Here is a 19,218-nt window from a genome sequence, read left to right as displayed (position 1 = left end):
TATAGGGCTTCCCTGGTGGCACAGTGGTTGAGAGTCTGTCTGCTGATGCAGGGGACACGGGTTCGTGCCCTGGTCCGGGAAGATCCCACATGCCGCGGAGTGCCTGGGCCCGTGAGCCATGGCCGCTGAGCCTCCGCGTCCGGAGCCTGTGCTCCGCAACGGGAGAGGCCACAACAGTGAGAGGCCCGCGTACTGCAAAAAAAAAAAAGAATTATAAAATATTTTTAAAAATTAAATAAGCCTTTGAGAAAATGAAAAAAAAAGAAAAAAGACATGAATTTCTTAGCTAAGCTCAAGACATTGAAAGTCAAGTATCATTGTTATTCAGTATGATTTACCATCTATGGATAAAGGCATCTTAAATTTAAACAAATGTAACCCATTAGATTGGTTAAAAGTAGTGCAAAACAAGCAAGGTTAACTAAAGTTTGTTTCTCTAATTTTAGAATGAATATCAGTTTTCTCCTGAACTTGTTGACCAGCATAAACTCAATAGAGTAATTTTGAAGAAAACTGAATTGCCTTATAGTTCACTTCCTTCAAGAATCTTTAAAGTTTTGATTTTTAAACCAAGTCTCAGGCTTTGCTCTATCCAGTGAGGAACCTGAATATATGTGTAGGTGTCATTCCTCCTCACAAAAAGGAATTGAGGCAATCTTTTTGGTGGCCTGGAATGGTCAGAAGTGGTGCTGGACACAAAATTCTGGTGTGCGGGACCCCCCCCATTTATTTGTGCATATGTACTTTGTGCCTCCCATGAGCTAAGCTTTGTCTAAACATAGTCGAGATATAATAAAAAGTCCCGTGTGGAGACTGTCAAGAAAGACATTAATAATATATGGTAAAGTTTCTAGCAGGTAAAAGAACTTAAAAGAACTAAGAAACAAACACAAAAAAATGAGAACATGGAGAAAAGAATATAATGCGGCAAGGAAGGGACCTCCAGAGAAACTGCTTTGAGAAACCAGAGGGAGGGCTCCCCTCAGCTCCTGACTGGGAATGACACTTGCGGAGGAAGCCAAGGAAGTCACGTTTCCTCCAGCTCCAAATTCATGGTGGTCTGGACACCGAGATGCTCTGCAGAAGCAGGGCTCCGTGAAGCACCCAGCAGAGGCAGGTGCTGGCTGAAATTTCTGGGGAGGGTACTGTCTACCCTTAGAGTGGTAGGTCTTCCCTGGTTTTTCTCCATTTTCCGTTTTTATCTTGAATGCAAATTTGAGTTGTTTGCACTGTTGTGGGACACAGGATTCATTTTTTTAACTTTATGTAGCTGATCTTACCATCCATGCTGTAACTCATTTGGAGAACTATGCTCCTTCCCTGTGTGGGTGACATGATGCTGTCCTCAAACTTTATAACGTGGAAAGCAAGCTGTGATGGGGGAGTGTGTTCCTGCTGTCATGCTCTTTATTGCTGCATTGATGATGACCAGGGAAACAGGATGCTGATGCCACAGGACACCTTCAGACTGAGGTCACTGGGAAGTAAATGGTTACTTAGAGCAACAGCTGCTTGGAGAGGTGGGAATCTCTCCCGAAGGGAAAAGGCGATTCTCCTGGATGAAATAAAGGCCCTCAAGGCAAAATTTCTTGCCATTGCCCAAGGAGGGATAATAGAAATAAAGGGCTTAATTTCCTTCCTGTATATCTTAGTATAAGCCACCCAAGCCAGCAATGGCACTGGTTTCCCAGCACAGAACCTCTGATGAGGTGAGCCAGACACCACATGAAAAGCAAAGAGCAGCATCTACTGAAGGGAAACAGACGTTCCCTCCAGTCCTAGAGAAAGTGTTAGAATTCCTCCTTGCATTGCTGTAGCCCTATGACCCACATCCTTTCCTTAATTCTTTGGCAGGAGAAACTGCAGGAAAAGCCTTCACTTCCCTCAGCTCCTGGAAAACCATTTGGAGTCTGGTTCCTGTCATCCCTGCAGCAGGGTCCTTTCCCTGGGAGAACCTGATTAAGTAGCGTGACCGAGAGATTTACTCTCAGGCTTGAAACCAGAGATAAAGGAAGGGCCTGGGAAGGCAAAGGAGAAATAAGAATCATGTTAAACTTCACAGGTTCCATTTGTGGTTTGGGAGGGGGATAGGGGGAGGTAAAAAGAGAAAAGAAAGATGTTTCTGCCTTTGCTTCTGCTCTACTCCATCTAGGAAAGCATACAGTGGTTCATCCTGTCCGACTCATCATGTTGCCCGGTTGGTGGAGGTGTGGTGACCCAGGTAGCACATTTGTCATTCATACTGTCTCAGAATCAACATCATACGATCCCAGGCCTCAGGGAATCTGCTCTCTATCCATTCTATAATCAGAAGCTGTCACTTTGGTCACATACTCAGTTTCTTGAGCCCTTTCACATTTGTTCACTCAAATCAGTTAACTGAGAGACAACGTGGGCAAAGCACTGTGGGAGACTTTGGCCTCTATTAGTGAATAAGACAGGAATGGCTGTGTCCTCAGGGAGCTCCTAGCCTAGTGGGCAGACAGGCATGAAAAAAGTTCATAAGTCAATGATAGTGAAGTAATTGTATGTTGTGGTAAACGTTGTGAAGAAAACAAATAGAAGCTAAGATGCAATATATGTTAAATATTGTATAAATGCAAATGGGTGCAGTTCCTAAATTAAAAGGCAGAAAGGGAAATGGGAGTGAGGGCTTTAAGCCCTGGATACAGGGTCATGTTTGGAGGGGATGAAAATGTTTTGGAACTGGCCGTCTGTGCTTGGAAGAACTTATATATTGAATAGTTTAGTGTAGGTTGGTGGAATGGGCCACCAACAATATTAGTGACCTTCAAATGCCAGGACGTGTAGTCCTTTCCTCTGAGTGGTTCAGTTGTTCCAGGAAAAGACCCTACAATCTCCCATGTTGGAGATGGAAGACTAAGGATATCTCTAAATCAGTTAACAACTAACTTAATTTTCCTTTTTCTCACCCAATTTTGTTATTTGCCTGTCTCCAAATACCGAGTCTCTTTGTTCCAGTTTCTTTAGCAAAAGAAATCTCAGGTGTCCTCTTTGGGTGACAGAGGTGGCTATATAAATTGTGGCACCAAGTGCAAAATGAAAATGTGAGTCCCCTTGTTCAAAAAGCTGGAAAAAATGTTGTTAAAAGTTCTTAAATATAAAGCTTTTCCCTTGTTCCATGATCTGAACTGTCCTAAAATCATTTAGAATTATGGATTCAAGTTTTTATTAGTTGTCATCAATTATTTTAAAAATTAATACTTATTTAGAATTAATAATTAACTATTTCTTTGGCTGACCACTACTCCCTATATTCCAAGTCTTCTTCAATTTAACATGACAACAGTTTTGAAAATATTGCTCTATTGCTTTCAGAAATCCTCTCTTGCTTTTGAGAAATATAATTCCAATCTGATTCTTTTTCCTTTATAGAGAAATTACAATCTCTATTATTTTGCTTTATTAGACTTTAGGACACTCTTTTTCTGAAACGTCATCATGATGTGTACATGTGGCTTGTCTGTTACATTCGTCCTACCTAACACCCAGTGGTCTGTTTGGATTTGAGGACTTATGTCTTCATTTCTGAAAATTTTGTCTTCTGTTATTTATTCCTCCCTTCAGTTCTGTTTTGTTATTTTTTTCCCCTTGCCAATTGAATTAGGCAGAATTTGGAACAATATGATAAGCCCTCTCTGTCTCACTATGCTCCTTTAATACTTTCCATTTTCTTATCTTTGGGGCTATATTTTGGAAGAATTCTTTGTTGACATCCTCCAGCTTGCAAATTCAATTTTCAGCTACATTAATTCTGCTCTTTAACCCACTTTTTTATTTCTTTGACCTTTTTTTCTTTTCTCCAGATGTCTAAGAGTTTTGAATTAATTTATTTAGAAAATACTCTCAATCATTTTTGCATTATTATACCATTTGATAACATTAATTATACGTATTCAAAAGAATTATACTTATTCTTGTTTTGATGCTTTAAACTTTGCTTCCTGAGGCAATATCTTTTTCATGTAATTTGTAATTTCACTGTCATTTCAAAGTAATTTGATATGTCCTTCTGATGATGTTGATTTTCCTCCAGTGTTTGGAGGTTCTTGGTTGTGTGAACATCTTTGCGTTTGTTTCCTTGACTGTGGAATAGATGGACATATATAACTTCTGAGGTAGGTTTGCCAGATAGATAGGTATAGATATATATATAGAGAGATATAGATGTAGATATGATATAGATAGATATTGAATGAATGTCATCAGTTTTCCCAGGAAGGCAGTCTATTCTGCTATTTAAATATTCAATATTTCATGTATTTTGGGTAGTGGACTAACTAGCAATGCCAATTACTAACTCTCTGACTTTGAGTAAATTATGTGTCTTCTCTGCTACTCAACTTTCTAATCAGAAAAATAGGTACAGCATAAGAATTAGGTGAGGATTAAGTGTAACCTTGCAAATCTGTACACTAGTGCCTGGCATATAGTAAACAGTAACACAAATATTAACTGCTGTTTTAGTTGGTTCAAATCAGAACCGAGGAGTGGAGAAACTGACACCCAAAGAAATGAGTCACTTATGGTAGAACTGGTAATGTGATGATGGATGAAATATTTTGGTGAACAGGAAATGCCCCAGTGCCTTGCTCACTGTCCCCTCATTGAAACCTGCCACTCTACCTATGTCTCTTATCCTGAAATGTCAGGTGTGAGTAGCCCTGAGGAACACCATGCAGCCCCAGGCCCGGCAGGAGGAGAATCTATAATCACTGGGTGTTGCAGCTTTCTGCTGAGAACGGGAACCCACAGCGTCCCTTGGGGTTTCCATCCTCCAGGCCCATCTGTGTTTTTATTTTGATTTCCACTGGTAGATTTGAGGACAGCTGAACATCTTCTTTCCTCCCAAGAACTGAGCAAGGCAAACTGTAGCCAAAATCAGCAGCTGTTGGCTTGCTTAATAGGGAAAATATCTCCCAGAGCTACCAAGGATACATGATAGAAGGGGATTGAAGAAGCTTGAGGTTCTTTTCCCAAGACATAAAGCAAATTTTAGTACAAAAAAATCACAATGCTCACTTCTACTTGGGGACCTCTATGTGTTTTTCCAGAGGCACTGTCTAACCATTTGCAGTGGGCTGCACTGGTCCCTAAATCCATCCCCAGTTGTTTCTGCTTGTCTGCTCTTTCTGCATGGCCCCAAAGCTCCTTGGAGCTGAATTCCCAGGATATCCCGCTTTCAGGAGAAGCCTGGCACCCAGCCAGGAGTCCAGCCCTTTCTAGACTAGCCATCAATCTTGACCTCCAGGTCTAAAGTCAACCTGTGAGTACAGACTTGGTGCCAATTTGTGGGCATTGGGTTTGCCCAAGTGTGGAGAAGGAAACACAGTGCTGAGAAGATGGGCTGGTGACCTTGGATGTTAATTAATGCTACCCGATACCAGCCAGCTCCTCAGTTCCAGTCCTGGCAAATGAGAAACCAAACTGGGGCAGGGCAAGCCATCCCCCGCCCACCGGCCTCACATTCCAGTCCTGCTCTCTCCCCCGTGTTTGTGTTTAGGGCCCCACCCTAGAGTATTTAGTTAAGCCAAATCGCCACCCCAGCCAGCACCACCCGGCTGCCTGGACATCCCCCTCCAGCTGAGCTGCCAAGAGGCAGGCTGACTGTGGGGCGGGAGCAGACTTCCAGCTCTCTGAGTGCTGGAAGGAGCAAAGGAGTCCAGCTGAGACCTCTTCTTCTTAAGTGCTTCCAGCCCAGCCAGTCTGGACAGAGCAGATCTGCAAACAGGAGAGAACACGGGTCAGAAGGGAAGGGACAGCCTCTGGAGCAGGGCCAAGGCTGGAGCATTGCCCTTCTAGACCAGCTTTTACCCGAGACTAGCCTGGCAGCAAATCAAGAACAAGATCCTGAATTGGGACTCTGGACGGAGCATCAGAGCTGAGCCACACACCAGATCGGGGCAGCCTGACATATCGCTGCTCTGGCTGGATTCTGCTCTCCAGAGGCCAGCTTGTTCCCAGCCCACTACTGCGGTACTGTCCTTCCTGCTATACCCTCAACCCCATTCCCGGAATTAGGTCTTATGCAGGTCTCTCTCCTCTTAGGGAAGGGCTTTTCCTGACGATGGTCCGGGCTTTGCGTGGTGCCAGTGACTACTTCAGGACTGCAACTATCAATCAATATAATCACTATAATATCAATATAAAATTATATTAAGATATAAGTTTATGGGGCTTCCCTGGTGGCGCAGTGGTTGAGAGTCCACCTGCCGATGCAGGGGACATGGGTTCGTGCCCCGGTCCGGGAAGATCCCACATGCCGCGGAGCGGCTGGGCCCGTGAGCCATGGCCGCTGAGCCTGTGCGTCCGGAGCCTGTGCTCCGCAGCGGGAGAGGCCACAATGGTGAGAGGCCCACGTACCGCAAAAAAAAAAAAAAAAAAATGATATAAGTTTACAAATGTAAGCAAAGAAAAAGTATAGATTAATTGGAAAGAATGAGATCCAACCTCAGGATTCCCTTGGAACTTGATTTTCCTGGTAAGTTTTACATCAGTTTCCCTTTATTTCTGCTTTTCTCTTTCCTATAACAAATAGAATCTGTATGTTTCGGGCATGGGAAAGGATTCTTATCCCTGAGTGTCCACGTGAAAAGGCCATAAGTACTTACAATGCTGTGGTGTGAGTGTCAGCCCCCAAAGCCCTGCTCAGTGACACCAAACTAGTTTGCCAGTTTCCTGATGAATCTCTCATTAGTATAGGCGGACAAGGGCCAACTCAAACCCAGTGGCCCAAGCACCCTTTAACTGGATGGGGGCAGGGCAAACGATTCCACTGGACTTAGGTAAACCCTGGAGCTGCTTCCTACGGCACCAGCCGAACTTTTAACCTTCTGAGAAAGACGGCGCCTGAGATGTTCATGGGCATGGGCTTCACAGACAGGGAAAAGCACCAGGAAAGAGAAAGCCCCGCACAGCATGTCTATAGCCCAGCCCCCGACTCAGAGCTCCAGCCCTTGCCTTTCATCCTCAGGCCAACCCAATGTGGGTCACCCTCACCCTTGTCTTCAGGGCACGAATGGGACTGTCTGAGTCGGAATTGGACTTCCCTTCAGATGTTAGGAGTGCAGGAGCGGCTGCAGGTGAAACTCCAGGCCTGGTTCATCAGCTTGAGAATGAAAGCTGAACAAACATCCCCTGCCGGCCACGGCCAGGCCCAACACCCTCCATAAGCACAGGGTGGCTTTGCTGCCCTCCTTCCGTGCCTCAGAGCCATCGGTGAGGCACCATAGTCTCTCACTCCTAAACTGTAGAATTATTCATGCTCAGAGGTGAGAGACTCCGTGTGTACCCACCAAGCTCCTGGGAAAAGGGAGCCAGCCTTGGCTCGGGCACCCAGGGTGACATGGTGACTGCTTTCCCACATGGCTGCCCCTGGGGTTGCTAAAAGAGAATGAAATGAAATCTGTCCCCTGCAACTTCTACCTACAGATCAAAGTTCTACCCTATGGTGACTACACAGAACCAGTTTGTTTTCTCTACCACATTGTAGTTCTTTAAACATCTGGAGATAGTCATCGTTTTTCTCTCAAGTCTTCTCTTTTTTTCAGATTAGACAGTGCTCTTGGATTACACAGTTTTTTCACACATCTCTATACAACATGGTTTCTGATTCCTCAAGATGTTAGGCATCTCCTAATATTTATTTTCAAGGTTCTTCCTGTAATGCAATGGACAGTTAAAATACGAAGTTCCAGACCAAGTAGCCAGCACAGAGGACAGCAGAACTCTCTCTTTCTCTGATCCACACTCCATTTCTCCACTAATGCAGTCCAGATTTGCCTTCTTAGCAACGTGATGTTGGCTCCCAATGAAGTTGTAAGACACCCAAACTCCAAAACATTCACTACCTGCTATTTACCCAATTAACTTCTGAATGAAAAAGATTTTATGTTATCACTGTTAATTTTGTCTCTACAATTAACACAAATTTAACTCCTAGTCATGGGTCTTCTGAAGGCATTGGAAGACCCTCCTAAAGAAAAGGTTCATGGTGGGTCCAGGCATGTTGCCTAAGATGGGGAAATATACCAGAAGGCAAAGCATCAATATGGCCCAGCTCACCAGATAAGGTCCCACTTATTCCTAGTAAAACGGAGCAGAGAAGACCCCAAAGCGTTGAAATGTGGAAATGAGGCAACAGGAAGCCAGTTGGCTCCAGAGAGGATGGAAAGGGAAGTGAGGGACTCTGGAGGTAAGGGGCAGCCCCGGATGCCTGGGCACTGGGAAGCCAAATGGGAGCCAGTGGGTCTCTGGCCCTGGAGGAGGGGCCTGAGTGACACAAGCCTCCTTCCCCACCTCCAGCCACAGTAGCTAAGACAAAGGCTTCACTCTGGCTTAGCTACTTCTAGAAGAAAGATTGGTAAGGAGATCGAACGTACACCTCACAAAGGACCCGATTCACTACTCCTAAAAGAAATGTCGAACCTTTTTCATCTTGATAATATCCAGACTCCCAGAGGGACATCCATTCATTTCAATGAAAGACAATAACATCTTCTCTGCTCTGGAACTACAAGCCACAGTATGCAGGAAGCAACTCCACTTAGGAAAGCGGCACCAAGAAAACACTCCCTGCAAAGACAAAGGACGCATTAAATTGATCCCTTACAAACATATCTCAACTGCACTGAACTGTCAAAAAGAAAGGCAATGTGTTGGATTTTCTTTCATCACGTAAAGGAAGTCTTTAAAGTGGAGCACTGGGATTTTACTAGCCAATGCATCAGCAGCAAGGAACACAAGGTAACCTTGACCTCCTGCAGGATTCCACAGATTTCAAACTATCTGTGCAGATGAGTGGGGTTAGCTGTGACCAAGTGGTTCTATAGTTAAACCATCCATGGATTAGATTGTTGCTGTCTAAGGTTCATTGTAGGCAACTTCAACGTGGTAATAACAATTGAGAGGTCTTGTGTACCATACGGCCCATGGTCCCAGGAGGTGCGTGTAGGCTCTCGCATGAGCAGTCTTCATTTCGTGTTGGCCCAAAGGCATGGTATTTGGCAGATATTTTACCCCATTTCTGGTTTGCATTTGTGGCAATTTGTTGTTTCATTAAAGTTGCTCATTTTCGCTCCTTTCCCTTTTTAGATTTTGTTATTTCAGTAGTATTCAAAGCATCTTTAAACCACAAATTTGTGTCTTGAGATTAATTATTATTTAGTTAACAGGAGAATTCACAGTGCACTTAATATTAAACAGATGTATACTAACTAAAAATAAGCAGCCTTAATAAAAGGTAGAACTTCCAAAACACTCTGAGAGGAAAAAGAAAAAACAGCCAAAATTTAAGAAATGTTGCAAAATTTGAGAAGAGAGTAAAACAACAATAATAACTGAGAGAGCATTTACTCCAGGCCAAGTGCTATTCTTTATAAATATTAAATCATTTGAATTTTCAGAGTTCCATGAGTTATGCGTTTTAAAGAAGACAAACCTTAGACTTAGAAACAGTAAGTGACTTTCTCATGGTGGCTCTTCTAGTAGCTTTAAGAGATGGAATTTGGGGACTCCCCTGGCAGCACAGTGGTTAAGAATCCGCCTGCCAATGATGGGGACATGGGTTCGAGCCCTGGTCCAGGAAGATCCCACATGCCGTGGAGCGACTAAGCCCATGTGCCACAACTACTGAGCCTGCACTCTAGAGCCCGTGAGCCACAACTACTGAGCCCATGTGCCACAACTACTGAAGCCCGAGCACCTAGAACCCATGCTCCGCAACAAGAGAAGCCACCGCAATGAGAAGCCCGCGCGCAGCAACGAAGACCCAACACAGCCAATAATAAATAAATGAATAAATTTATTTTAAAAAAAGAGAGATGGAATTTGAACCCAAGAGCCCATGCCCTTAACTACTATACTCTACTGCTTTTCCCTTGATACAGTCTATTAAATACAAGTCATAAAATTAGATTGTATAAATAAGACCAAAGGTATAACTGGTTATAATGACTATTTTTGGGGTAGATCTTCTCCCTGAGCTCCAGTCAGTGATAGCCACACTGTGGCTGAGCTACTAACAGAAAACTCCCCCTATCTGCCCCTTCTGGAGGAAGCATCTGTGCTGAGATCTGAGTCCAAGGAGAACTGACCGCTCCTTCCTGAGGGAAGAAGGGAGAGAATGTACAAGGATGGACAAGGACCCAGGCCTACATCTCCAGCAGACCAGGACCTCAGAGGAAAGAGAAAACTGGCCAAACTTTGACCATTAGGGAGAAGGAGGGAAAAAAGAAAGAAAAGAAAACTTTCCTGTATTGGAATATCCGGGTTTTTTTTTTTAATGTGAATTAAAAAAAAAAGTGGCTCAAATGACCTACCCCCTCCCAAAGGCAGCAAAAAGATAAATATAAATGTTGACTATCTTATTTTAACTGCTGTGAAGCAAATTTAAAACTTTATAAATCACAGAATGTCAGAGGTAAAAAAATGGTAAAGGCCATCAGCTGAGCCCCTTCATTTGACACCTGAAGCCTGAGTGGGAGAGAAGGCCTGACCCACGAAGATGAGCAGCAAGCTCAGACACAGCACACAGAGCTGCTCGTACAAACACGGCACCTTCTCCTTTCCCGGCAGAGCCAGGTCCGCCCGTGAGCGTGCAGGCGCAGAGCCCCCTGAGTCAGTGTGGCGTCCCCTCCAGGGTCTGTGCATTGTGGGAGCAATAATCCCATCAGTCCACAAGTCTGACAGGCCATGGCTTTCTGACCAGGCTTCCAGGGGTCCAGGGAAAGCTCCCAGGAAGCGGCACAAGATCAGATGAAGCAAGTGGGAAACCAAAGGGAGCCCCACCCTGATGAGACGGTGTCAGCTTAGACTTGGGGGTCCTCCAGGCATGGGGAGCATGATGCCATCCCCCATCAGAGCTTAGGCTCTCTCCCTGCTGCTTGGCTCATGTGCAGCCTCTCTGTCACTGGTCTAATGATCCTTTTACAAAGGGAGTAGACTCTTCTAGGTGTGGTTGAATGAATTTCCAATCCCATTACTTACCAGCCTGGACAAGTCACTTCATCCATGTGAACTTCCATGTCTCATCTCAGTCAACAAATGAGATTATTACTAAATGAGCAATTATTTGATGGCAGGTCTTTTTTTTTTTTTTTTTTCTTTCTGCGGTACGCGGGCCTCTCACTGTTGTGGCCTCTCCCACTGTGGAGCACAGGCTCCAGACCTGCAGGCTCAGCGGCCATGGCTCACGGGCCCAGCCGCTCCGCAGTATATGGGATCTTCCCAGACCAGGGCACGAACCCGTGTCCCCTGCACCGGCAGGTGGACTCTCAACCACTGCGCCACCAGGGAAGCCCCTGATGGCAGGTCTTGCTGAAATACTGATTGTACAACACGAAACAGATAGTGTTCCTTTGCAACTATAGTACATCTTACATGTATGTAAAATATATCTCAATTAAATGTGTAAGTGTGACTATTCAAAGGTGTGGAAATAACCTATATTGTTGGCAGTGGGTCTGGGTAGGGAAGACAGATTAGAACAATGAATGGAAGTCAGAGCTTAGGTTCCATAATCACACCAACAAAAGCCACTGTCTTCCCGGAAGAAGAGAGGGCTGGCTGCCATGACCTTGGTGCCTCCAGTGCTGTGATTCTGGGTGAGTGTGGGATTCCCGTCTCTAACCCTTGAGCTCCCCCCGCTGCTCTGCAGCCTTGCAGAAAACACCAAGGGGAATTCGGGGCTCAGTGAATATCTGTTCTTTCTCTGTTCATTGTCTTCACAGGGAGGTTGGAGCTACTTTTAGCTGTGATGTCTTTTCCTCTATGAGCTGAATGCTAAGAGATGGAGTCCAGCTAGATAAATAAACCAAGTCCCTTGGCAGAGACCCTTGCTGTCTTCCAGGGCCAAGAGAAGCTTCCCATCAATAGACAGCCGCACTGGGCAGCTGAGGGGCCTCCTCACGTTTCAGGGTTTGGAGGAGGAGAGCCATGGGGAGCAAAAGATGATCAGCCTGTAACTATCCCAAATCATCCTCCCTCACTGTGCTAAAACCACATGAGGCCTGGGGATTCTTTTTTGCAGAGGAGAAGCATTTGTTCAGGGCTGGCTGGATCCTGGAAAACAGTGGAGGGGGAGACAGAGGACCCATACTGAAACCCTAAGAGGTTCTCAGGAGAGGCCACAGGGAGGCCAGGGCCTGACTCTGTTCTTAATATGCACACAGAGCCATGGGGACCAGACAGGCCTGTCTCAGAGAAGGGTGATGGCTCAGCAGAGGAGGCAACACAGAGTTTCTCTCAGCTCCAGCCGTCTGCTGCAGGAGAGGAGCTGTGAAGGGAAAGGTCAAGGTGATACTTTGAAATACATTGATGGCCAAATGCCTTTGCCAGATGCCTATGTCATTGTCTGCTAAGCCTACGCAGACAGGTGGCAGAAGAGCCACTTAATGAGTTGCCACCCAGGTTCTTGCTGTGGTCTGTAAAGTGGACACGCCCTCCATCCAGGGCCAGGCATGATGCTGCTGAGCCAGGGACCTGCTGGGAAGGAAGAAATCTCCAGGCTGTGTGAGGATCAAGAGAAACCAAAACATCAGTCTCGCTGCCCCCAGATCCCTGAAATATTAGGAAGAAGGAGCAGAAGTAAAAGGGGAGCCTTGGGAGCAGCAGAGAAAGGAAGGACGTGTGGCAGGAACAACGCGAGTAGCATACAAACCCCTTTCACGTGTGTCACTGCGCTCACATTTCCATCCCGGCTCACTGTGCTTCAGCCGCAGAGCCCGTCTTTCAAAATTTCTGATGAGCCAAACTCCTGCCTTCACGGCATCTTCAAACCAGACCAGCTCCAAGTTCACACACAGTCTGTGCTTCCCACCCCCGTGGTTATTTCACATCCATCCCTCCCACCAGCTGTTTCATGCATGAAGACAGAGACAGTGATGCAGTCTTCACTAGCACAGCGCCTGGATCATGGGAGCCCCCAGGAGATACTGGCTGAATGGATTAATCTAAACCAGTGGTCCCCAACCCCCGGGACACAGACTGGTACAGGTCTGCGGCCTGCTAGGAACTGGGCCGCACAGCTGGAGGTGAGTGGCGGGCAAGTGAGCAAAGCTTATCTGCAGCTCCCCATCGCTTGCGTTACTGCCTGAACCGTGCCCATTCACCCACACCCCACGCCCCCCAGCCCCATCTGTAGAAAAATTGTCTTCGACAAAACTGGCCCCTGGTACCAAAAATGTTGGGGACCACTGATCTAAACAATCATCATCTAGGACAAGAGTAGCATTCCCACTTTAGGACAAATAAACTGAGGCTCTGATTTTTTTTTTTTCCCCTAATCCTAAGTGTAAGAACTAGGAGTTGGTCCCAGAACTTCTAAGCGTCTTTCACATGCTACATTCTCAAAGTTAAGTCATATCTTAACTTGGGAAAGACTGCCTTCACCATTTTCTTTAATTTTTAAAATTTTTTTAAAGTGAAGTATAGTTGATGTACAATATTTATGTTATAGGTGTACAATATAGTGATTCACAATTTTTATACTCCATTTGTAGTTATAAAACATTGGGTATATTCCCTGTGTTGTACGATATATCCTTATAACTTGTTTTATACATAACAGTTTGTACCTCTTAATCCCCTGTCCCTATCTTGCCCCTCCCCACTTCCCTCTCCCCACTGGTAACCACTAGTTTGTTCTCTTTATCTGTGAGTCTGTTTCCTCTTTGTCATATTTACTAGTTTGTTTTATTTTTTAGATTCCACATACAAGTGGTATCATACAGTATTTGTCTTTATCAGGCTGAGTTGTTTCATGTAGCACAATACCGTCCAGTCCATCCATGTTGTTGCAAATGGCAAAATTTAATATTTTTATGGCTGAGTAGTATTCCATTGTGTGTGTGTGTGTGTGTGTGTGTGTGTGCATCACATCTTCTTTATCCATTTATCTGTTGATGGACACTAAGATTGCTTCCATATCTTGGCAGTTGTAAAGGAAGGGTTGTTGGTCAATTCACTGAAAATCAATTTGCCAGAAGCCAATTTATAATATACATCAGATGAATATCTTAAACATGGTGAAGCAGGCTGTTGCAGCTGCTTTGCTGATAGAAGTAGAGGCAGGGGCAGAAGCCTTGGCCAAGGCACTGCCAATTACAGGGTCAGGACATAGATCCACAAAGGGGGCATGATGGTAAACTGCATTTAAGGGAAAGCCCATCCACTCATATATAAAATGATGTGTGCAAATGCAGAGGGACTAAATCTTGCAACAAAATCCACAATAAATCAGGGAGAAGGTCCTTCTGTAATTTGGAATTTGGTCACTTGATTCTCAATGAACTAGCCATTGGCAAAAAGTATTTCAGTGAACTGTTCTGCTTCTCACAAAAAGGCCCTAAGAGAGATCTATACCCTTGGCTACCAGAGAATTCACTTTGGTCACCTACCCAGTTGTAGGAAATCTAAAGAAAACTGAACTTACTAAACTCTCCACAGTTCGCTCTTTCCTCACCTTATATCTCAGCTCCTTTGAACAGGAGGCTGATGTCATTTCCATAGTATGTTCCAATCCTTTTTCCTGTCCCTTTCCATCTTCACTAAAATGTCCTTTCTTCGGGTTTCTTTCTCTCTCATTCTCTTGCTCTCATCCTCACTCTCCTGCTCGTTCTTGCTCTTTCTTCCTATAAACAACGATATAAATTACCACTTAGCTTGAGCTGCATAGTGTATTCTTGGTCTTTATGGAGACAGCATGCTCCATAATGGATCGCCCTTGTGGAAAATTGCAATCCCTGTAATTAGGAGCACTTTGATGGAGAACTCAAGCTCTATAACTCAGGGGATCATAAGCATTTCTGCTCTGGTGAAGTTCAGTTTAATGCAAAAGAAACATGTGTTTCCTGTCCCTTATTCTAAATCGATTGAGGCATTTGTCTAATTTAAACACTCTATAAATTACGTACATCCTCCAAAGATAGGGATGTGTCGATGTACTTGATATATGCTTTATCATAGGCTTGAATCCATCACTGTCTTCCACAAGGCCCCTTAGCTTTATCCTGAGTGGACAGAGGCCCCATAACTCTCTGATCTACTCCATTTTCTCTAACACCCCTTAGGATTCTTGTTCAGACAATTTGGCCAAAGAATTATGGTTGACTTTCAGAAGGCATGGATTGAAGGCTAACCTAGTGCTGCATCCCTCACTCTCCTATGTTTTACTAGCACAACCAACAAATTCTCTCCAATTTCTATTCTCACTCTGTCCATTATTATAAGAGACTTGATGAGGGAAATAGCAAGGAAGGTAGATTGGGTATGAGTGCTTGTGGCAAGCAAGTATGCATCATTTTTGGCTAATTTAGCACACTGAATTTGGGGGGGAAAAAACAAAAAAGTTTTGTTCCAAACATTCAGTTTCTCTGGTATCTGAGCTTTCAGGAAATGTTAAAACCTCTCTTTGGACTTTAGCATCTCCAGCTGCAGTTCCCCTTAACTTCTCAAATCTTGTTAGGGAAATTGTAGTCTAACTATCAATTAGACTCCCTTTCATTATAAATCAATAAGCATTTATTTCATTTTAGTTTTTGTTTTCAGAAGCTGATCTTTGTTCTCATGCCCATCCATTACATAACATATTAAAAGGATATACAAACTGAAAGGGAAATAACAGCTCAGCGAATGCAAGACCGTTATTTTATAAATACGCTGAAAACAGGCAAGGGGTGACAACTGAGATATAAATAGAACTAAAATTATTGAATGTTTGTTCCTTTTCTAGGTGTTAGAAAATATAACAAAATCACAAATAAGACAAGCCTATAATCACTGCTACTACATGGCATTGCACAGAAGTTTCAGCTAATGCAGTAAGGCAAGAAAAATAAAAATGTAATTTTGGAAATGAGAGAAAAAATTATATTTGCAGATTGAAGGATTATATACCAAGAATAACAAGAGAAACAACTAAATATTAAAACCATAATAGAATTCAGTGAAGTGGGTGATTAATAATAAGAACATCACACAGAAATCAAGACCTCTTTAATTAAAAAAATAGAAAAAATTATTTTTAAAAATTGCACAAGCCCATAAGATTCCTAAATATTACCAGTAAGAAATGCATATGGTACATATAAATAAAACAACCATACATTACTGAAGGCTATAAAAGACTGGATCAATGAAAGACAAATCATCTTTGTTTCTAGGTGAGAATGTTGCACACTGTAAAATCATCAGTTCCATCAAATCAATTAGTAGATGCAAAACACTCAAATCAAGATTCCCACAGGATGTTTTATGAAATTCAACAAGCTAAAATTATTCTAGCATAGAAAACATATACGTATAAACAATAAAACTTTGAGAATAGTTACGAAAAAAGGCTTGCCGTCCCAGGTTTCCAAATGTATTTTGAAACAATATTGATGGAAGAACTGTTAATTAATCAGTGGAGCATAAAAACACTAGAAATGGATACATAGATAGTGTATGATAAAAATAGTATATCAAAACAGTGGGGGGGGCCTCCCTGGTGGCGCGGTGGTTGGGAGTCCGCCTGCTGATGCAGGGGATACGGGTTCGTGCCCCGGTCTGGGAGGATCCCATATGCCGCGGAGCGGCTGGGCCCGTGGGCCATGGCCGCTGAGCCTGCGCGTCCGGAGCCTGTGCTCCGCAACGGGAGAGGCCACAACAGTGAGAGGCCCGCGTACCGCAAAAAAAAAAAAAAAAAAAAAAAAAAAAACAGTGGGGGAAAGGATGCATTATGATAAATAAATAAACAAACAAAACAAAATTCTATACAACCAACAATCAATTTGAAGAAAAAAATAAAGTGAATTCCCTCTTTGACACTATATGCAAATGTGAATTCTAGCTTCAATAAAGAGATAAACAAAACTGTCATTGGGATAAAAGTGTGATAGGAGATTATTTTTTATAAATTTTGATGGAAAAATCTTAACAAGGTACATACTCGAGGCATCATAAAGAAAAATCATAAAAGATTTTGTTACATAAAATTTAAAATTTCTGTATGACAAAAGATATCATAAACAAAGATATCATAAACAAAAGGCAAGTGACAGGGTTACAGTCAGGGAAAAGTATTTGTAACACTATTAACAATGTCTGATTATGACTTCCAGAATATATATGGAATTCCTATTAAAAAAAGAAAAACATAACCATATGAAAGATTCAGTACTTGAGTAAATTTTAATACAAATAATGATGTGGCAGGAGAAACCAAGAGAAGAATTAGATTACCGTTGAGACAAAGAAACATCCACGGAGTTGAGGAAAATTGATGTCTTTAGTATTGTTTTCCCATTCAAGGATATGATCAATCTCTCCATTTATTCAGGTCTTACTTTCCCTTTCAGAGTTTTATCATTTCCAGGTCACTCTCCTGATCCTGAGTCTTTTATTGCCCTAATAATAATACATTCTGTTTTATATCACATTAAATAGGGAATAAATAAGAACTCTAGTAAAGGTTCAAGCAACATTCTCTGAAAATGGTGGAAGGGCATAAAAATCATGTACAAGGGATTATTGAAATTGGTCTTTAAAGAGCAAGACAGTTTTTCACACATGACATATAAGCAAATGTGGAGATAAAGGAGTTGATGATGATTGATGAGTCAAGGAACCAGCTTGGGTCCTGTTACAGAAGATGCAGAGACCTGCACAGCAGAGGATGGGCTGGAGCTAAGAGTGCTTTCAGCATACACCACCTCTCTCCTTCTTTTCAGTTCCCTCTACCCTAAGACCAGAGCCCTTGAGTTTCTCCTTTTCTCACTCCCTCCTCCTACCCCCAGGTTGACAACTCAGAACCCTGGGTCTCTTGACTGGAATAAAAAGCCTTGAACCAGGCTTCCCTGGTGGTGCAGTGATTGAGAGTCCACCTGCCGATGCAGGGGACACGGGTTTGTGCCCCGGTCCGGGAAGATCCCACATGCCACGGAGCGGCTGGGCCACTGAGCCACGGCCACTGAGCCTGCGCGTCCGGAGCCTGTGCTCCGCAATGGGAGAGGCCACAACATGAGAGGCCCGTGTACCGCAAAAAAAAAAAAAAAGAATGGAAAATATTTATCATGCAAATATTAGTTAAAGAAAGCAGAAGTAACTATATTAATAGCAGATAAAGTAGATTTTTCAGAGCAAAACTAATTACAAGACAGAAAGAGACATTATTTAATGATAAAAATGTTGATCTACTAAGAAGACACAGTAATGCTAAGCATGCCAAATAACGGAGTTGCAAAATATGTAAACTAAAATGTGACAGAACTGAAAGGAGAGATAGACAAATCAGTAATTATAACTGGAAACTTCAAAACTCATCTCAAAAATGATAAAATAAGAAAATGGGCAAGGACACCATAAACTAACAGAAACTAACTGACATTTATAGAACACTTGACTCAACTGCAGAATACGCATTCTTTTCAAGTACCCATAATGAAAACAAACATAACGTCAAAATTTGTGTGACACAGCTGAAAACAGTGCTGAGAGGGAAACAGCACTAAATGCATACATTAGAAAAGAGAAAAACTCTCAGTAGCTTAAGCACCCTCACCCCCTTAAGAACCTGGAAAAAGAAGAGCAAAATAAATCTAAAGCAAGTTTCTGGAAATAATATAGATAAGAGTAGAAATCAGTGACATTGAAAACAGAAAATCAATGGGGAAATCAATGAAACAAAGAGCTTTGGAAAGATCAATAAAATTGACAAACCTCTAGCTAAATGGACAAATTAGAGAGAGAAGACACAAATTTCCAATATCAGGAATGTAACAGGGGATATTACTATAGACCCTTCAGAAATTGAGAGGGTGATAAAGGAATACTATGAACAACTCAACACACATAAATTTGGAAACTTAGATTAAATGGACCAATTTCTTGAAGAGGACAAATTATCACAGCTTAGCCAATATAAATAAATAGTTTGACTAGCCCATAACAATTAAGGAAATTAATTCATAATTTAAAAATCCCCCAAAAGAAATTGCCAGGCCCACATGGTATCACTGGAGAATTCTGCCAAATGTTTAACTCCATATGGAGTTGAATTAATCCATTAAGGGCTGAAACCTGGAACAATGAAGACTAATGTTCACATAGAAACTTGCTCACAATGCAACTAGAGATTATCATACTAAATGAAGTAAGTCACAAAGGGAAAGACAAATACCATATGATATCACTTACATGTAGAATCTAAAATATCACACA

This window comes from Hyperoodon ampullatus (assembly GCF_949752795.1).
Source record: "Hyperoodon ampullatus genome assembly, chromosome: 1".
Taxonomy (NCBI): Eukaryota; Metazoa; Chordata; class Mammalia; order Artiodactyla; family Ziphiidae; genus Hyperoodon; species Hyperoodon ampullatus.
Note: the sequence above shows the minus strand (reverse complement) of the source record.